This window comes from Neoarius graeffei, chromosome 2, assembly GCF_027579695.1.
Source record: "Neoarius graeffei isolate fNeoGra1 chromosome 2, fNeoGra1.pri, whole genome shotgun sequence".
In the NCBI taxonomy this organism is placed as follows: domain Eukaryota; kingdom Metazoa; phylum Chordata; class Actinopteri; order Siluriformes; family Ariidae; genus Neoarius; species Neoarius graeffei.
In genome coordinates, this window is record NC_083570.1 from 5,508,325 (window position 1) to 5,522,778 (window position 14,454).

The window sequence follows — 14,454 nt, forward strand, 5'->3', positions numbered from 1 at the left end:
TTCAGTGCAGCCTACAGGATCGGCATGGCAGAGAGAGCGCGCGTGCTCCAAAAAATATATCAATTACATGCAGGGGCGCCGCTAGGGGGGGAAGTTAGGACGATTCTCAGGGCCTGGCACTGACAGGGGGGCCTGTGAGGGATATTAATATTATTTTAATAGTATTGCCTTGTGTAAGTTTTTGAAATAAAATATTTCATTTCATCTGTTAAAATATGCAAATTATACATGGTTATGATTTGCTATAACATTTTTCTTGAATTATTTATGATATTGTCATTTCACCCCTCCACCCTTTTTACTAATGGTACAGTGTGATTCTGGGCGCGGGACAGTGAAATGTGTAGCTCCGTGTGTGCACAGCGCCGCTATTAGTGCAGCTTAGACCAGCTGGCAGTTTTTCTATGTGCGCAACAGAGGTGAACATTCTAGAAGTTGCTAAGCAGGAGCAGTGTGATGAATTATGAAGTCCGGATATCACACTGTGTGTGAAAAAAAATCACCTTTTTTCATAGGTATCTTTATTGTATAATTAAGTCTAGATGTTTTGCCATTGTTCATGTGTGGATTTGTTGATATTGTTAAGTATTTAACTTTAATATTTTGCACATTAGCTGTGGTCAGAGATATCATTGCTATTGTTCATGTGTGGATTTATTGATACTGTTGCTAGGTATTTAACTTGAATATTTGAACATTTGCTGTGTTTTCTAATAAATGTGTGATGCCTAAAAGAAACCAAAAACACTTAGTGGATTTCTTGCAGTGCACTCTGTGATTGTATCAAAAAACTAGTGTAGTTATTCATCAAGGCATACATTTGATCACATACAATAAGTCAATAAATGGTGGAAACAAAGGAATACATTTTGTAATCCTGATTATTGATGATGTTTGCTGGAGGGCTCTGGAGTCTCCATAATGTGCATACAGAATATTATAAATCCATACTGATACAGTGATGCATGCAATTTCTCTCAACACAAACATTTGGATTGAATGAACTCCATAGGCTACTGAGTGGCCTAATAATAGTTGCTAATAAAAGAAAAAAATATATATCTTCCATATATATAATGGAATTTTCATTTTAAGGCAACAGTCTATTCAGTCTAATTCTGACAGTTCTGCATTTAAAATGTTCAGATACCAAATAATTGTATCACCTAAACTTGCTAGGTAGCTGATCACACGCGTAGTAAAGTTAAAGTGCCAGCCAAAAACAGACTTCAAATTCAGTTGCTTGAGCTTGAAAATTTTACCGGGGGGGCCCTAAATTGCAATCTTTCATAGGGCCTAAGATTTCTAGCGGCGCCCCTGATTAGATGTCATATATAAGTGTGTATCTTTTATAAATGGGGTTAGCTTATCTAATGTAGCATGTTGGGGAGAATCATAGTATCATATCTATATTTCTGATGAAATTTTAAGTATGATAGCATGTATAACTCTCCTACTTATTGCTCATTTCATAGGGGGACGGAATTGTTGGCATGTACCGCGTGGGAGCGTCTGCCCAAATTTTTTAGGCCGAGCTGAACTTATAGTTCATCTTATCTCATTAGCTCTAGCCGCTTTATCCTGTTCTACAGGGTCGCAGGCAAGCTGGAGCCTATCCCAGCTGACTACGGGCGAAAGGCGGGGTACACCCTGGACAAGTCGCCAGGTCATCACAGGCCTGACACATAGACACAGACAACCATTCACACTCACATTCACACCTACGGTCAATTTAGAGTCACCAGTTAACCTAACCTGCATGTCTTTGGACTGTGGGGGAAACCGGAGCACCCGGAGGAAACCCACGCGGACATGGGGAGAACATGCAAACTCCACACAGAAAGGCCCTCGCCGGCCCCGGGGCTCGAACCCAGAACCTTCTTGCTGTGAGGCGACAGCGCTAACCACTACACCACCGTGCCGCCCTGAACTTATAGTTTTTGACTTAAAAAAAAATTCCAATATGTAATGCCCATTGTACATGCCTGTTCTTTAATTCAAAATCACCATCTGGATCTTCAAATTGACCGTATGGTATCTGTATTACATTACGCAACATCCTGTCCAGAGAAAACCTCGTTAGTACACACAACAGTTGAAAGGGAAGTGATAAGCGATGTTGAATGTTGCCTGCTTAATATGCAAGACCTCCTGCTACCATGATAACATCAGAAGAAAGCTTAAGAGAATTATATGATAGAACTTTTTCTGGTTTGCACTTCATTGTAAAGGATTAGAGTATTCAAAGACATGAATAGCTAAAATGCAGAAATATAATACCGTAGAGCTCGTTTATATTAAAAGTGCATTGAATTTTTGAAATCATCAAATGTGAATTGATTAAAAACAAGTCTCTTGTACCATATTAATCATTTTCACCTGGGAGTCCACCAAGAAGGGGAATTTATTTCCAAATACATTACAAATTTTTGCTGATAAAATTAATGGTTTTGGGGTAAAAAAAAAAAGCCAAAAATCATTAGCCCCGCCCCCCGGGCCCCGCACCGGTTTTTTCAGACTTTTAAAATATTTTTCATTCTCATCCCTGAAGTTGGGTTTGATGACCTCCAAAAATCAATTACATTCGTTGTTGTTCATAAATTCAGTATAATGTGGCTGTAAACAGGTTGTGGATTCCTGTGAGGTATTCGATCTCACCATGAATCAGGGGCTATGTTAAAGTCTCCGCCCATTATCACTTTTACTGAAGTATATGATGTTTTCCATTCGTTAACAAGTTTACTTCATTCCTCTGTTATGATTTTGGGTACAAATAAGGTTCATTTGGTTGTGCTACTGTGATATTGGTGAATTGCTCCTAGAGGGAACAAAAGAGTTAACCTGTTGTAATAATAGGATTAAATAGGTGCAGTTCAATAACCATTTAACGTTAAAGATAATCGTTTACAGACCGGTCTAAAACATAGAAATCAGATTAAAATTCAAAAGGAGAGAGAGAACTTTATAAATTCATCCATCTTAGGTAGTTTATTTAACTGAATTATACTGCATTTCAGTGAGACAACACAGGAAATTTGCCTGAGTGAAATTTACTCAAATTGAAGAAAATTTTACTCTGCGTCAGATAACATTTGGTCCCTCTCTAAAAAGAGTAAAAGTTACTCTTTTGGTAGAGCTGTTTTTCTAGAGTCAATTCTGCTCAATTTAGTGTTAATATTTTACTCTTTGTGGTGCTATTTGACTCAGAGTGTCTTAAAATTAACTCTTGTGCCATTTTACTCAGTTCAGAGTTATAATCAACTCTATTGTGAGAAACAGTAAATTTACTCTGCCAAAATGTTCCTCACCCTTGGAGAGGTTTCTGATCAGTTAAGAGTCAAAACTAACTAACCAGAGTAACTCTTCAGAATTGCTGTTACATTGAATTTACTGACATTTTGCCACCTAATAATAGTGGATAATAACTAACAGACTTTACTAAATAAAAATCAACAAACTGTATACCCATGACTCAGTTTATTTCCCAGGCACTTGCTTTCTTTTTTACAAATCATCCATGACGACATGGAGAAAAAAAAACCCATTAAAATAGTAAACGTATTATAAAACACCACAATACAACAAAATTGAATACAAGGAAAAGAGTTTAAGAAAATTGGAGAAAAGCAAGAGAGTTACAAAAAGATGAAGAGAAGTGCACAGAAGGACTGAAAGAAATTCACTGCTCGCTGGCGTGGGGTGAATTTGTGCAACCTACGGCCTTTGTGCCGGGCCCCCCGGACGGTTACTACTGTGGATCCGCCGATTTCTGCCAAGTTTGGACTCGTCAATGCTAGGTCGCTAGCGAACAAAACTTTCATCCTGAAGGATTTGCTTACTTCCCGGGGACTGGATTTTCTCTGTGTGACTGAGACGTGGCTAGCTGTTGGTGAGTCCAGCGCCCTCACAGAACTTTTATCTGGGGATTGCTGCTATTTTAACTCCCCACGGACCTCGGGCCAAGGAGGAGGAATAGCGACCATTTATAAAAGTCATCATAAATGTAAGCAACTGTCTCTGTCATCCTCTTTTACCAGCTTTGAGATGAGTTTATTTGAATTGGCTCGCCCTCACACAGTGTTGTGTGCAGTGGTCTACAGACCTCCCAAATACAATAAGGACTTTATAAGTGACTTTTCTGATTTCCTGGCTGAAATTATTCCCGAGTATGACCGTGTCCTTATTGTTGGGGATTTTAATGTTCATGTGTGTTGTCCTGATAAGCCAAAGGTGAAGGACTTTCTTAACCTTATTGACTCTTTTAATCTAGTACAGTCTGTTTCTGGTCCCACACAAGAATGTGGACACACACTCGATCTTGTTTTATCATATGGTTTGCCTGTTTTTAACTTGGAGATCTGTGACGCAGTGTTTTCGGACCATATGCAACGACCCGGACGAGCTTAGTTCATGGTTTCACTCCTCCTGCCAAATTATTTTAGACACTGTGGCTCCATTAAAAATTAGGCAGCCTAAAACTAAATGTGAACCCTGGCTAAATGACACTACTCGTGCTGTCAGACGCCAGTGCCGTAGAGCTGAGCGCAAGTGGAAGAGAGACAAACTGCAAGTGTCTTTTCAAATGTTAAGAGAGCGCTGGCGTAACTATCAGACAACTGTGAAAGCTGCTAAAACTAAACATTTCTCTGATATTATTTTGTCAAACTGTCATAAGCCTCGTGTTCTGTTTAAGACTGTCGACTCTGTTCTTAATGCTCCGCAGACCGTCGGTATTGAGGCTTCGCCTGCTGTTTGTGAAGACTTTCTTCACTTTTTTATTGACAAGGTTGCTGGTACTCGGGTTCTAATCTCACCTTCTGCATATGACCCTTCAGTCTTTGTCCCCTGCTCAGCTGTCCTTGATAGGTTTGAGTCTGTGACTCTGTCAGATTTACAGGACATTGTTGGTCATTTAAAGCCCTCAGGCTCTCCTAATGATGCTGTCCCCTCTCGATTATTTAAAGAGGATTTTCCTACTGTGGGTCCATCCGTGCTTGCAGTTATTAACAGCAGTTTGTCCTCAGGTGTAGTCCCTAAAAACTTTAAACATGCTGTAGTGCAACCTTTAATTAAAAAAACAGCTTTAGATTCTGCAGTTTTGGCTAATTATAGGCCTATTTCTAAACTGCCCTTCCTTTCAAAACTCCTCGAAAAGACAGTCTACAGTCAATTAATGTCCTTTCTGGAGGAGCACAATATTCTTGAGGTTTTCCAATCTGGTTTTAAATCACTGCACAGCACAGAATCGGCTCTTTTAATAGTTTTTAACGATATTCTTTTAACTTGTGATTCCGGTGAATGTGCTGTTCTTGTACTTTTAGACCTAACTGCTGCATCTGACACTGTAGATCATGTTTGATGTTGCCGTAGAGAACGCAGAAGATGCAATGAATCTGATGATGGATAGAATAACTAATGACTTAATGAATGGGAATAGTGAGAATACTGAGCCAATTTTGTGTGCTGACAATGCAATGGAGACTGAGCAAGCTACGTTTAAGAAACCTAAGAGGAAAACGACTAGGGGATCCGCTAAAAATGCAAAGAGATTTGCGAATGAAAACTTGCTTGTTGATACTGATAGTGACGATTCCCCTTTGTGCTCCACTTCTCCTATTGTATATCCTCTAAAGATGATCAAAAGTTTCCTGGGGTCTACAAAAAATACCCGAGGAGTCAAAGTGGAAGAGCGTTTTCCAGACACAAAACAATTTAGCATGGCAATTCAGCATTTTACTGTAAGCATGTGAAAGGTAACTTTACTGAACAAGAGGGTTATAGACTTAATAAATTACTGACAAAGCTCAATCAACAAGCAGATGAAAATGGTGGTAATGAGACAGGGTAAATTTATTGTTTTGTGTTTACTATTTTTGCTTGTTTACTTGATTTCATGCTCTTTCATTTATGGGTGATTTTAAAATAGCGACCCTAAACATCAATGGTGCAAGAGATTTTAGGAAGAGAACAAAATTCAGTTGATGAAATAAAAGCATGTGGATGTCATATTTATCCAAGAAACACATAGCAATGATAAAAACGCTGTTGACTGGGTCAGAGAGTGGGAAGGGAAAACCTTTCTTAGTCATAAAACCTTCACGTTTCCTCCACAGCCCAAAGACATGCGGGTTAGGATAACGTAATATGTATTACTATGTAATTACATTATGTAGAGGAAACTGAAGCACCCGGAGGAGAACATGCAAACTCTACACAGAAAGACCCTGTCAGCTACTGGGCTCGAACCCAGAACCTTCTTGCTGTGAGCCGACAGTGCTAACCACTACACCACTGTGCTGCCTGTAATATGTATTGCTATGTAATTACATTATCAGGGTCCCTGGAGGGTTTCAGGTTTCCTCAAACCTTACAAACACAGCTGGATACGCAACATTCTCGGGCCCCTGGGCATGAACTGTGATGGAGTGGGGTCCCGGGGTGTGTCCCCACCTCATGCCCAGTGTTCCTGGGACACACTCTGTATGACACTTGTTAGGTTCAACCCAGTTAGAAGGTCAACTTATGTCTCGAGACCACTGCCCTCGTACCACCCAGAGCTCTGGAGATCAGTCGCAAAGAAAGACAGGAACCCCAATGTAGTTCACATCTTTATTCGCAAGTTCCCCAATTGGACAGGAATACAGAGGGTTATTATATGTGAGTGTTATCTGTTATAAATGACATCACTGTAGAGGGTGTGTGTGTGTGTGTGTGTCTATGGGGTGTGTGAGTGAGTGACATCATTTTGATATCTGTGTCTATTGTGTGTGTGTGTTGACTTGCGTGCAAGTGAGCATCTTGATCTTGGGGCAGGTCATTGCTTACGTACACCCCTTCAGGTCAGATATACTTAAGATGGTGATAGAATTTTTAAACACAGATATGTTATAAGAAAGTAAACAAAAAATAAGAACAACGTATACAAAGAATATTTCTGGCAAAACAAAGAAATGCTACTTCTAACTTAAAACTATAAAACTATAAAATCACTAAATGCATCCTAGATCTAACAATTAAATCCAACATTCAATCATTTCAGATTCAACATTAAAGAGACTGGTTAACTCTAACCATCTTAAATTACAATCCTAGCTATAAGCTAACTTAAATCATGGCATTAAAATCTAACACATAGTATATGCAGCTCTGAGTGTGTGTTGGTGTGTCTGACATCATATGTAGACCTTCAGGCGCCGTTTAGACACATCTCAATAATACACATTTCTTATCAAAAATAAACTAAATGTTCTTCAACAATGTGGCTGAGGTCATTTTGACTGAACAGACTGAACAGAATAAATCATTCAATCATCATTTTAACTGAAAAATAAATCCTTTAAGTCTTACGATCAAAAATACTTACAATTAATTATAAACCTACATAATAATAAACCTAACAGCACTGGAGTATGACAGTCTGCGGCTGCGCGTGTTTAAAGGTGCATTCATGTAGAGCCTGGCCCTGACTCCGCCCACTCCCACACCTCTGTGCCGTTTCCAGAAAGAGCTGCAGGTGAGTCGGACTTTGTCCTTTACTCCTGTCCTCCCAGAAATAAGGCTGGTTCCAGAGCTCACCTCGGTCCCGGAGCTTCAGGCTCGTCCCCGGGGCTCCCACACGCAGCCGGACAGAACGCCTCGCTGCTGCTGCTGTAGCCGGTCAGAACCACTCCCGCCGCCTCCTGCTTCCGGTTCATGCTGCGCCCCGCATTATTCACGCTCACAATAATAATAATAATAATAATAATAATAATAATAATAAAGGCAACAAAGAGCGAGAAGACACTGTTCCCTAACAACTAGACTCTTCCCTAACAACCGAGCAGAGAAGCTCCGCCCCCCCAGAGCAGGAGGAACAAAGTCCGCTCTCCCTCCGTCAGCATGGGCGGTCCGATTCACTTCACTGAGCCGACTCCTCTGAACAGCCCGTTTCAGTGAATCAATTCACAGCTACTTAGTTTAGTTTAGTTTAGTTTAGTTTAGTTTAGTTTAGTTTAGTTTAGTTTAGTTTGTCACAAAAAATATATACACAAAATAACATATAATAAAAAACAAAAAAACGTGACCGGAGAGACGAACAGGGCAGAGCCCCAATTGCAACGTATCCCCTAAGCTCAAAAAAAAAAAAAAATAAATAAATAAATAAATATATATATATATATATATATATATATATATATATATATATATATATATATATATATATATATATATAAAGAAAAAAAAGGGGGGAATTCATACAAGAATTAGAATTTGATTTACATAATAAATTAAGAAAAAAAGTATACATAATAATTGACAAATCATGGCGGGCTATAGGTTTGTAATAAACCTCTAAAGTGGTCGTTTAGATGGATTCTAAACCACAAGAGATCCTGGCTAGACTTAAGTATATTAGGTAAGCTGTTCCACAACTTAACAATCCTAGGAAAATAGCTGTTACAATAATATTCCTGATTGTGCCTAGAAATTAGGTCAAAGTTGGCTTGATGAAAATTACGGGTATTATAATGCAGAGTGGCAGTTTGAATGAAATGTCCAAAATTACTAGTAACAGTTCCAGTTTTATACTTAAACAAGAGAACTAAATCATGCATTTTTCTCCGAAAATCAAGAGGTAGTAAATTAAGCTGGACTAGTCTGTTAACGTAACTGACTTCTCTTGGAGGATAGTTCAATATGAATTTAGTGGCACGCCTCTGAATGTTCTCTATCAGTTTGCGATGCTTTACTAAATAGGGTGACCACACACTTGATGAATATTCTAGTAACGGCCTGACAAGCGCCGTATATAACAACTTTCTCGTCTGGATGTCACAAATATCCCTGCCACACAGCCTCTTCACTAGCCCAAGTACCCTATTCGCCTTCGCACACATCTGCTCGATATGACTATTCCATGTGCAGTTGCCAGAGACAAATATACCCAAATCGGAGGTTTCAGAAGAGTGCAATAATACTTCCTCGCCAAGATTATATATGTTGAGGGGCCTTCTACAAGATCTTCGCTTGGACATACGCAAAACTTTACACTTCATGGTGTTAAATGTCATCCTATGATCACTGCTCCATAAATGCAAACCATCAAGGTCAGACTGCAACAAAGCCGGAGAACTTACAGAGTCTATAGGCCGGTAAAGTTTGCTGTCATCCGCAAAGAGGGCGAGACTTGATCCATACTGTATGTAGGATGGCATTTCGTTTGCAAAAACCAAGAACAACAGAGGCCCCAATATGGAGCCTTGAGGTACCCCAGATGTTACAGGGTGCCAGTCCGAAAAGGCAACCTCAAGAATGACCCGCTGTTGTCTATTTGACAGATAGCTCGCAAACCATTGGAGGACAGTACCTGAAATACCATGGCGGTGAAGTTTAGTCAATAGGAGGTCATGAGGCACCTTGTCAAATGCCTTAGAGAGATCGAGGTGTATAACATCTACCTCTTGACCTCCAGCAACCATGTCCAGGATATCATGATATACCTCCAACAATTGCGTAACTGTTGATTTCCCTCGTAAAAATCCATGTTGCAGATTGTGCAGTAGAGGTGCAAGGTGTGGATAGCAGTGATTGAAGACACACCTTTCCAACACTTTTGAGACTATACAGAGCAGGGAAATCGGTCGATAATTCTCTGCCAAAGTCGGGTCATCCTTTTTAAAAACGGAAAAGACATTTGGACGTTTCCACAGCGGAGGTACCACCCCATGTGATAAAGATAAGTTAAAAATTTTGCACAGGGAAGGTGCTATCTTAGCTGCTATATTTTTCAGAAGGGATCCTGGGATATTATCAGGCCCACATGCTTTATTAGGATCAAGACTAAGAAGAACCTCCCTCACTTCAGAGACTGTAAGTTCAATAGAGTCCAGTTCTTCTCCGACACCACTAGGGAGCTGAGCACTAGATGGTAGCGAGGCCGTACTTGCCGGATTAAACACAGAACTAAAAAACTTATTCAGGATGTTAGCTCTGTCCCGACTGTCAGTTACAAGTTTATGTCCATCCTTAAGAAAGTTAGGGGAGGGTCTATCAGAAGTAGATGACTTGATATAGGACCAAAAGCACTTAGGATTTTCTGAGATGGATGCCTTGAGTCTTTCTGCATGCTCTTTCTGGATAACTAAACTCCATGACTGAACATTTACAGTGTCCGTCTTTTAATTGAATAATACTGTCAAGTTTATTTGTATAGCGCTTTTAACAATAAACATTGTCGCAAAGCAGCTTTACAGAATTTGAACGACTTAAAACATGAACTAATTTTATCCCTAATCTATCCCCAGTGATGAAGCCTGTGGCGATGGTGGCAAGGAAAAACTCCCTCAGACGACATGAGGAAGAAATCTCGAGAGGAACCAGGCTTCATTTGGGTGGCACGGTTGTGTAGTGGTTGGCATGGTTGTCTCACAGCAAGAAGATTCCGGGTTCGAATCCAGCGGCCGGTGAGGTCCTTTCTGTGTGGAGTTTGCTCTGGTTTCCTCCACAATCCAAAGACATGCAGTTAGGTTGACATGGGGTGGCCTTGGGCTGAGGTGCCCTTGAGCAACCCCTGACTGCCCCCCGGGCTAAATGCAGAGGATGAATTTCACTGTGCTTGAAGTAAAGGTTTCTTCTTCTAAACAGACAACATGAAGTCAGTTTCATTTGATGTTATAAAATCTTCATTGATGGAAACTTGAGTGCAAAACTGTTCATGACAACCAACTGCAGTCAGAAAGTTAGCAAGTCAACTGTAGTCCTCAGCCATAAAAGCATTACTGTAGGCTAAGAGTTCAGAGCGTCCTCCAGGTGTGACTTTCAACTGTCCACATGGGGCCGTCCTCCACAGGAGCGATGCGATGAGACTCCAACCAGACACAGGGCACCAGGATGGATCAGGCAGGTCCGAGGAGCAGAAGAGGTTCAGCATCTCGATCCCAGGACCGACATGTAACTCAGAGGGACAGATTTTTTTTTTTTGGGGGGGGGGACAGAGAGAGAGAGAGAGAGAGAGAGGGAGAAAACACAGGTTGTTAGGTATGCCCAATGTCACCTGAATAAGTAGGAACAGTATACATATTGCACTGAGTACAAGCAGAGTACTGTGACATCATATTATTTTGTCTACCTCACGGGCTAATTTTAAACACATCCTGCACACTTTAATGTGTTTCTTTTTGAGCTGGAAACTAAATTTATGACTGTACTCTAAGGAAACACGTCAATGTCATAAAGCGGTTAAAGCTAGACGGCATTTCGATTTCATAAAATCGCTGAAATTTAGTTGTCTCTGAAATTTGGTCGTTGTGATATATATGTTATTTACCAGCTGGGAGGTCCGTATCATGAAATACCGTGACCGAGGTCAGTATTCAAGGCCGAGGTCACGGTATTTCACCATACGGACCGACCTTAAGCTAGTAAATAATATATTTATTTTTTTCTTTACCAAATTCTAACAGAAAACGAGAGCGCCCGAAAGGGAAAACTGAGCCAAGCTGCCATTTTGAATCCTCATTCACGGCTGTAATGCAAATAGCTTCCTCCTCAGTATACAAGTGCACTTCCATGGCAGGAAAAAAACTACATTTTGCCGCCTATGTAGTCCACTATTTGTACAAAATTGAGTCATTCAGGATTCAGCCATGTTTTTGCTCGGCGTTAACAACAGTTACAGGTTTTTAGCTTTCTCCTGAAATGTTTTCTTTTATTTCTTCTTCCTCAGGGTAGTAAAACTCGCTTTCGCTGTGAAGACTGTCATTATCGCTATCCATGCTGTAAAATTAATGCTATTCTCCTGAGAAATGCTGGCAAAAATTTATAAGATTTTTGATAATTTTATAAATAAATCTTATTAAAAAAAAGATAAATGTTGACAAAAAATGCTACTAAAATTTGTTGTTGTTGTGAACAAGCGAGTCGCCAGTGGTCCATAACCGGGGTCTGTAACTGGGGTCCGTATCGTAGAATATGGACCCACTCGCCAGCCAATCAGAGCGCAGGATTGGATGGAAACCAGACTGTGAAAAAAATTAATATGTTTGTTTCTGGAATATCTCACAAAATATCAGGCCATTCTGTGGCTGGGAAGTTATTTAATTTGAATGGATTAAAGCAAAAAATGTGCATGAAATCACTCAGTCAAGCAGACAGAGGAAGTCCTTGTGTGTGTGTGTGTGTGTGTGTGTGTGTGTGTGTGTGTGTGTGTGTGTGTGTGTGTGTGTGCGCATCTACAGGTTTCCCTTTGAGCGTGCACTGACAGTTCCATTATTCTGTTGCTAAACGAACAGCTGATCACACCGAGGTGCTCGCTGAGTGCCGATATTTATTAGTTTGGTCCTGCGTTTCCTTTCCTTCGTATATAACATAACGTCTTTTCTTCTTCTCACTTTCTTTCCGTTACTGTAGTCGGTCTTTCACATTTCATTCGCACACTCACGTCCTCCATTTTTCTTTCCTTGTTCAAATTTGTATCCCACAATGCCTTGCACGAATGGGGAAAGCCCACCACGTGATGTGATGCATGACGTAGTATCTTGTATTGGGTCATGGTGAAGCAGGAAAAAATAGCAGAGAATTTAGAGCCACATGGAGATAAATTCATTAATTGTTCTATTTAAAAAAAAAACAATAATAAAATTGGAAGTCTCTGATTCGAACTGAGTAGCTTTTGGTCACTAAACAAAAATAACTGGGTGTCGGGGAAATTCTTTTTATGACCTACACTTGAAAAATCTGAAAGGCAGGCTTGCTTTAAGGTGATGATACATGGGGCAACTTTTTGGGCAATGTTGCCAGGCAACGGGCAGCCAGGTGAGATCCAGGGCAACTAATTAGAGCAACAGACAATTGGCAACAACCAATCAGATAAGAGCAAATCTGTTGCCAGGGAGACAGACACCACAAAGATGGACACTGAAACATTTGCAGGTGTCACTTCTGTCTTAGCTTCAGGCTTTATTTATTTCGTTCAAGTAAGTATCACTTCTGGAATGAAACTGAATAGATCCTCTAGGCAAAAGATAATTCACCATTATTTGAACATTTATAAGTCAAAATAACTGCATTATTCTGTTAATAATAATAAACACATTAAATCTCTTTAAAAATGCTACTAGCCTCAATCACATATGCTGTAACTAATAACTGAGACAAACATCACAAAAACATCATCGTTTAATTCTCATCTCAGCAAAAAAGACAAAAGGACATGGAGCAGGAGATGCTGCTGAGGATGAAAAGGGCGTGGCAGAGCTCCTGAAAGTTTTTTTTTCTTTTTTAGATCCCGAAGTTTGTACTGTTTTGCCCTCAGGTTCCACAAGTAGTCATGCTCTGTGTGTGAATTAGATCAGACGATAAAAAAATCATGAGCTGCTCATCACTTTTAACTTGACGCAAGAAAGTTAACGTTATCCCTACATAGCTAGCGATAACTTTTAGCTAACCATGTTAGCCAAAACCAGCACTAGTTCATGAAATCTCATTCAATCTCCATGGAGTGGTGGTTAGCTCAAGGCAGTTTACACTTAGTTGAAAAAAAAAATCAATGTCTTAATTACAACGTGAGCATAAAAATAGACGTCTGTTGGGTTTCTAAGCATTTGATCAGGTATGTTCACCACTTTGGGTTTATATGTAACATAATTTACCAAGGAATGAGGAGTGGTATTCTGTTGGTTGCACTCTGGAACCTCACCACGAGATGCCACTAAATCCAACATTTTTAACACAAAATGCACCGCTTTTAACATTGACAAAATGACCATCTTTATAAACGCCAGCATTTTATGGGTTGAAAATGGTTTAGAACGCCACCTACTGGTTTAAATCATCCTAAAACTCACAAGGCTGATACTGATGTAGAGTCGACCATCTCTACATCATGAAACTTTTATTTAAAAAAAAAGAATGTTAACCCCCTCTTACCAGAGGCGAGCAGCCCACCTCCCCCAGGCCCCACCCTTGATTGCAAGTTTGTGAAACCGTGCTCATTTTCAAATATATGTTGATTGAGACTCACTGAGAAAGGAGATTCCACCACGTACGCCACCCCAAACCCCCTTCTCCAAACTGATAAACTCAAACAGAAATCATTTGCTGTTTATTAAGTTATTTAATAAGGTTTTGTTGTTAAAAATGGTTCTAGTATAAGTTACTGAATAATAGTGTGCATATTATTCCTGCCCGGTTTCTGAACGTTGGTTTACTTTTTTGGGGGAAGAATGAACTACATATTGAGATATTTGGGTGGTGGTGGTGTGGGGGGGAGGGGTGTTGTTACTTGAGGTTATTTGGTTGTTGACAGAACTTGGTAAGGACCACACAATTGTTATTTTGGCCCTGATAAATAATAAATTAAACCATAGAATTGGTTCTACCTAGAAAAGAAGGGTATACTTTCTTTTTCCCATGACTTTAAACCAGGAACCAGAAAATGGGATCTTACCTCTCTGGTTTGGACACAGATGCAAACAC

General features: G+C 40.0%; 1 protein-coding gene and 1 long non-coding RNA gene across 2 annotated transcripts in view; one reads left to right on the top strand and one right to left on the bottom strand.

Annotated features, from left to right (window-relative positions):
- The window catches only part of LOC132879309 (tripartite motif-containing protein 16-like), a 279,045-nt gene that overhangs the window by 146,445 nt on the left and 118,146 nt on the right, over positions 1-14,454 (bottom strand). The gene's annotated exons all lie outside the window — the stretch shown is intronic.
- On the top strand, positions 3,816-10,627 carry LOC132871649 (uncharacterized). Its single transcript, XR_009651320.1, has 2 exons — positions 3,816-4,003; positions 10,284-10,627. It is a non-coding gene; the product is annotated as an uncharacterized LOC132871649 (long non-coding RNA).